The sequence below is a fragment of the Pseudomyrmex gracilis genome, unplaced genomic scaffold, assembly GCF_002006095.1.
Source record: "Pseudomyrmex gracilis isolate BER0280 unplaced genomic scaffold, ASM200609v1 scaffold_0, whole genome shotgun sequence".
In the NCBI taxonomy this organism is placed as follows: domain Eukaryota; kingdom Metazoa; phylum Arthropoda; class Insecta; order Hymenoptera; family Formicidae; genus Pseudomyrmex; species Pseudomyrmex gracilis.
In genome coordinates this window covers 2,640,475-2,647,115 of record NW_018020584.1, presented here as the reverse complement: position 1 = coordinate 2,647,115, position 6,641 = coordinate 2,640,475, and the positions used below count along the sequence as shown (strand labels likewise).

The window sequence follows — 6,641 nt, the reverse complement described above, 5'->3', positions numbered from 1 at the left end:
GTATCATTCACACTGAAGAAGGTCCAAAACTTGGGACCGAAACGTTTGTGACATTTTAATAAATCCATTGATTATACACGTCCATCTTGTAATTATTGCTCGTATCGGCCTTTCATTTTAATTGACAATTTCACGAGCGAACTACTGATTAAATGTACTATACATTTTCAGTAGTCAACATCGAGATGTGGTAGGCGAATTCGGTTGTCTTGCACTTTCGCACCGATGCGCTGCCTCGACGTAATTCCGGTGCAACATTGAACTTACTTAAAAAGGATCAATTGTACACCAATGAAGTGAACGTTAAAAAAAATTAAGCAATTAATTTACTCGAATGTCTGCGTCACAATCTGATATAAATTTGCTTCACTTTTATCATTTTTATCTCACACAATCGATCATCAGAACTCGATGATATAGCACTGCACTTTTGTGAGTCAGACACTGACATTTGCCAACGTAATGACGTATACGTAAGCTTCTGGTTCCCGTATATGAAAAAAAAAAAAGTACAAAATCATGTTAAAAACTGCTTTTAGCGATTTTGCACATAGATCAGTTAGGTTCAATGAGTAAAGCACAATCAAGCAAAGAAGCATTATGTATTTTTCATTAGTGAGAAGTGTGAGTTGTCTGAACTTAAAAAAAAAAATCTTAGAAGGACACAAACACGTACACGTTATAAAACCCCCGACACATAACATCCATTTGATCCAGCCCTGAGTCGCTCGGCTTCCGAACCGTGCCGAACGTGGACGGAAATTGCCGAACGTGTCCCGTCACGCGGCAGTCGAATCCAATCGGGTTGACGGGTGTCTACGCGACGGCACGCGGCAGTGTTGGCAGAAGCGCGTTTCGTGATGGTGTGGTGGTAGAAAGCTACGTCGGAGCGCGCAATAGCATACTAGCAGCACAAGAGAGTGAGAGAGAGAGAGAGAGAGAGAGAAAGAGAAAGAAAGAGAGAGAGGAAGAAAGAGAAAGAAAAAAAAAGAGCACATTACGCGAGGTACGTAAGGATGAAGGATATATGAACGGTGTTTGCTGTGACAGTTCGTGCGCAAAGAGAAGGTCGTGCTGCATCGCGAGCTCCGGGCTCTTTCTCACGGAACGCGAAACGAACGCTAACGAAAACGGCACCAGGAACCGTTCGCGTGGATTATGTACGTGACAGAAATGGTCGGGGACAGTTCGAGAAAGTGGCGAGGACTGTAAAAAGAGGTTGCGTGTGTGCGGCAGTGCGTGCACATCAGCGGCTATAGCAGTCTGCAGTAGCGACGACGGTCACGACGGCGGCGACGACGACGACGACGACGGTGTGCTGGTGGTTGCCAGGAGGGCTTTAACAGTGACGGTTAACTGGCGCGCTGACGAAGGTGCTCCGATGTTACTTCGGTGCTGGTAGAGGGAGAGGTGACACAAGCGTGTTCCTATGTGTATGTTACGTGCTTGTTGGCCCGGGTGTTCGTATGTATTAGTGCGATACGCATCTGATCGGCGCGTCTCCTCTTCCTAATCCTCCTCGTCGTCCGCCGCCGCCGCCGCCGCCGCCGCCGCCGTCGTCGTCGTCGTCGTCGTCGTTGTATCGTCGTCGTTGCGTCGTCTCGCTCCGTCCTACTACCGCGCGTCGTCATCGGCGGCGCGATCGTCGTCTCAGTCGGCGGCGCGGCCTCCTCTCGCTCCGCTCCGCGTAACGCGCTGTCGTCGTTGCCGTCGTTTCTCTCAGTCGCTCTCGCCGGGGGCCACCGCACCGAAGGCGTCCGTGCGACGAGCCAGACCAGCCGCTACGCAAGATGGCTATGTGTCGCTGACGAGAGGCCGACAAACCGGACAGGGAGTACAGACAAGCCCGTGGATAAGCGGAACATGTGGCTACGTGATCGTTGGGCCCGTCCCTGAAGAGAGAGACACTGGCCAAGAAGCGAGAGGTGAGTTTCTCCTTGCCTATATACGTGCGCCGTATTCTTGCAACAAGCCTTCTCTCTGTCACTCCTCTCGCAACACCGGATTTTTTTCGCTCGTCTCTCTCTCCGTCGAGGACGGAGAGATTGTTTCCGATGGTCGTTAGGTGTTCGTTCGTTCGTTCGTTCGCTTTTTCTTCTGCCTCGCTCGCTGCCGCGACGTGTTCCTCGAGAAAACGATACTTTCGGCGTCTCGTACAGAGACTTTCAAGCCGCGCGACACAGCGCAGCGCGACGATACGCCGCTGACGACGTGACAGGACGACGGAGGAGACGTCCGGTGTGTGTGTCTTGTCGCACGCCGATGGCAACGAGCGAGCGAGCGAGCGAACCATACGTGGACTCTGCCAGATTCGCGAGCAGAAATACACGCACACTTATACGAACGCGCGGTTCACGCATACGTTGCGAAGCGTATGAAGAAGAGTGTAAACAAGTTACGAGTCTTGGGTAATCTTCCTTAGTGTGACACTGGTCAATGGTTTTCAGAATTTAGACGATAAGGATTTTATTGGACAGTATTCTTTTCGCAAACGAGATATCTACTTGTTCTCTCTCTCTCTCTCTCTCTCTCTCTCGCTCTTTTTGACCAAAAAAATTCGCACATCATCGGATATCTTCCACGTCGACGTGGAATCGCCACCGCACTCTCGTATCTCGCGCGAAGTTTTCGCATATCGATAACAGAGGCCTGGCCCCGGTGTCTCTCTTTCTCTCCTTTCTCTATCGCCCGTCGCTATTTCTCTCGTGCCCGTGCGTATCGCCCTCTCTTTCTCTCTTGCCCGGTGTGTATGTCTGCGTGGCTCGCGGTTCTCTATCGGTGTCTGTACTTTGTCGGTCGCACTTTCCCCCGGTGCCAGTCTCTCCGTTCTGTCGATTGAATGGCTCCTGCCTTCGTCCATACACACGCGCATCATGCACACACAATCGCGAAATAGAAAACCAAGACCCTTCTTTCGGGAACATCTGTCGGGCTGACCGTCAGTCATAACTTTTGAAAAATTACAGGAGGCCCGACGTCGTCGTCGTCGTCGTCGTCGTCGTGCGCGCGTGAGCGACGCCTTGGTGGTGGCATTCTTCGACACGTCGATGTGCGTCTTATTTTTGAATCTCGTTTCGCAGCAATCCGATCCCCGACCGAAAACCGCGACGGTTCTCTATATCGTCGCCGCGACGCTCTTTATATTTTATCCGGAACGGAAGCGGTCCCGGCTTACATATATATACATATATATATATATATATACGTATAAGCGGCTTTATGCGGATGTACATACGGTTGTTGTAATTGTTTTAGCAAAGCATTTGATAAAATTGCGCGTTTATTGTTTGCGATTTCTTCGAAATCGGAATACTACCATACAATCGGAGCCGTCTTTTATCTAGACGCGCGCTTCGCTGCAAAATTCAAAAAAAGTTCAGCCGCAAAGACGCGAAGCATATGGTTTCGCCGAAGAGAAACGTGCGATTTTTATACAGAGTGACCGTTTTGACAGGCTCGTCCTCGGGATCAGTCGATCTGTTCGACATAACCTAGAAATCGTGAGCTGTACGCTCGTGGAATGACGAAGGCATTCTCACATCGTGCGCGTCGCGACGCCGAAATGGGCGTAACTTACGTTCAGAAACTTCTGTCGTCAGTACCATGAATTATTCACAGCTTTTCTCGCTGCTCTTTCCTTATCTTTCTCTTTCTGCGGTATTATTCAGGATAAACGGCATTTTTTTTCTTCCCTTTTTTTTTTCCCCCCCTAAAATAGCATAATTTTCCCGGTGTGGAAATGTACCGGAGCAGAAGCGGAAATCATTTCGTATACAGAACATTGCGTTCGATGTGACATAGAATTTTAAATTGTTTTACGTCATTATTTTGACACGAGTCGCCTTTCAATTTGGTTTTTTTTCCCTCATGTTTTTCAATATCTTGTCAATGCAATTTTTTAAAATAAAATTTTACTTTTTCACATTCACTTTGCTCATTATCACTCTCAAGATCAGCAGTTTAACATGAATAATGCAGGTGTAAAAAACGATCGAGACTGTGTCATTAAAAAAGCTGATTTACAGACTTTTACAAATACGATTAGAGCCAGGTTTGCCTTGGCTCCGCTTTACAACGCGCGAACTCCGTTACCTGACATTCTCCTTTTTACTCACTTTCATTTCATACAATTATGACTGACTGGATTTTTAATCGCCACTAACTGATCGTCGTCGTCGTCGTTGTCGTCCACATTACGTGTGTTGTGACGAAACGTCACCGCGGGCCTTGAAAATAAATTACCGTGCAAGTTGTGTCCGAGATGAATTGGTTTCCCGTTTGAAATTTTTTTTTTTTTTTTTCTTACGGAACAAATAAGTTTCTACTGCAGAAGCCTCGTCCTTCAGAAAATTCTGATTATCGCGCATCGGGTATAATATTACGTTTTATTGCTGTACGTCTTGTTCCCGCATTTGGCTTGGCGAGCCAGCGGCGCTGCGAAAACATCTGCCGCTCGCAGTCAACGTGACGACGAGTCACATCGAGCCGCGCGTCGCGGAGGAAACCTTTCTGGATCGCGATTTCCTCGCGTCACGCTATTGCTCACGATTGTCGGCGCGCACGCAGTTATCGTTTGCCGACGTCGTACTTGTCCGTCGACGACGGTTGTTAAACCGAACGCACACACATGGATAACATACACATGTGAACACACAGATACACGCGTGCGCGCGCGTAAACAAGTATCGATACGGAACACCTCTATCAGCAGCAGAAACGGAGTTTCCGCAAATGTTGATTCTTGTTGTACAATTAGTCGCGAGATTTACACGAACGAATTTATAAATATATGTGCACGATCTATTCACTCGATTAGATTTTACTTGATTAAACTTTTTATAAACGATGTTTGTGGTTAGAGACTGTTATTGCGTGCAATTGAGCAACCTCGTGCGATCAAATCTCAATTGCAATATTCACGTCGGCAAGAAAGCGCTTCGTTGTATTATTTCGCAGACAGTGTAATTTAATTCACACACACAGAGAGACACGCACGCACGTACGTACGTGCGTGCGTGTGTTGATTTTTCGACACACCCTGTATATATGCGCGCGGGCTGGGTGGTTTCGTTCGAATATCGGTGGGCTTCGACCGCCGTTCCATGCGGGTCTCTCTCTCTCTATACCTGGGCATTATGGAGAGCCCGGGAGAGTTGCCCTTCGTTTTCGGCAATAGGCATTGTCGTAGACACATCGCTCTCTCCCAGTCCGTGTCCGTTGAAGCGGGCGTTGAAACGTGTCTGGGAGTGCCCCGAGCCCCGAGTGCTGTAATTAGCAATTTTAGCGAGAAGACCAGGCTTGAATTTGGTAAGAGCTTATCGATTCGCAGGCTCGGCTCTCTCTCTCTCTCTCTCTCTCTCTCTCTCGGCAGCTACATTTCGACGTTAACTCGCCGGAAATCGCGTGATTATTGCGTCGCTCGAAAACAGACCGTTCTGTCTTTTCTTTTTACACACTTAAAAAAAACAAAAAAAAAAACAGAAAAGACGCATAAAGAAACGTCGTATTGAGCTCTTTGTTGTTGAAAACAACGTGCGTTAAAGAAAACATCGTAGAACTCATTTATTATCGCTGGCAATGCGTATATGAATAGCTATTTATACAACCTCCTTCGAGTACAAAGTTGAGAAGATATGTCTCTTTTTTTGCATTATTTTATTTCCAGACGAAAAAAATGCACAAACAAAATTTATTTTCCCCGTCAACTTATCTCTGCGTAGTAGTAGTTTTTTTTTTTTTTTTTTGTTTTTGACATCTAAATCCATTGGCACATACGGCGCGAATTCTGAAACGCGAGTTCGAGATATACGCACGACAAGATAATACGACGACGATTTCGAGGAATCGCGTGCGCGAGATACGGCCAGCCAAAGTGCGGGAATGGATTGTGCCACATTTCAAAAAATATTAGCGATGCACCGTCGTTTTAATGGCTCATTGTCGTACACCCGGGCGACGATATTTCGCAAACGACGCGCTCGAATGGACGCATTATATAAACTCTCCCGTCGCTTTGGTGAATGCAAATGTAGCACAGTTCCTTGCATTTACTCGATGAGAGTATTATTTATTTCCTTTTTCTTGGATTTCTCCTCAAATTGTCGTGTTTGCTTAATCGTGACAAATTGTAATATCTCATTTCGATTCGGCTTTTTATATTCGTTTAAGCGCGTTAATTCTCACCAACCACGAGCGTAGCGACGACGACGTTGATACGTTTACGTGTAACTTTCCACTTCACAAAATCATTATTTTATCATTAATTTATCATAATTCCAAATTTATGAATATTATCACGTTTTGTGTTTTTTTTTTTGTTTTTATTTTTAAAGGAAAACTCGTGAAAATATTTAAAATATTTGTATGTTAGCAGTGTGGACTATCAAGTTGTTATTTTTACATTACGGATAGACACAGTCGGTACCATGTTCGGATATCCCTTATCCGAAGTCGTTATTCGAAATTACCGATAATGGTCGTTACTTGAAATTCTTCGTGCGTACATTATATACTAAATTATAGGTAATTATGCAGTTATACGGACTATTTTCCGATCTCAACAATTTTGACATATGTTATCAAGGTCACCTCTCTGAATAATAATATGAAGGTTTTATCCGTCGCTCATTGTTTATAAAAAA

At 45.9% G+C, this 6,641-nt stretch overlaps 1 protein-coding gene across 10 annotated transcripts in view; it reads left to right on the top strand.

Moving 5' to 3' along the window:
* The first annotated feature begins 1,743 nt into the window (after positions 1-1,743).
* The window catches only part of LOC109851662 (homeodomain-interacting protein kinase 2), a 44,797-nt gene continuing 39,899 nt past the window's right edge, over positions 1,744-6,641 (top strand). For all 10 annotated transcript variants that reach the window (XM_020422033.1, XM_020421973.1, XM_020421982.1 and 7 more), the window contains exon 1: positions 1,744-1,925. The gene's annotated coding sequence lies outside the window, so the exon portion shown is untranslated. The remainder of the gene's footprint in view (positions 1,926-6,641) is intronic.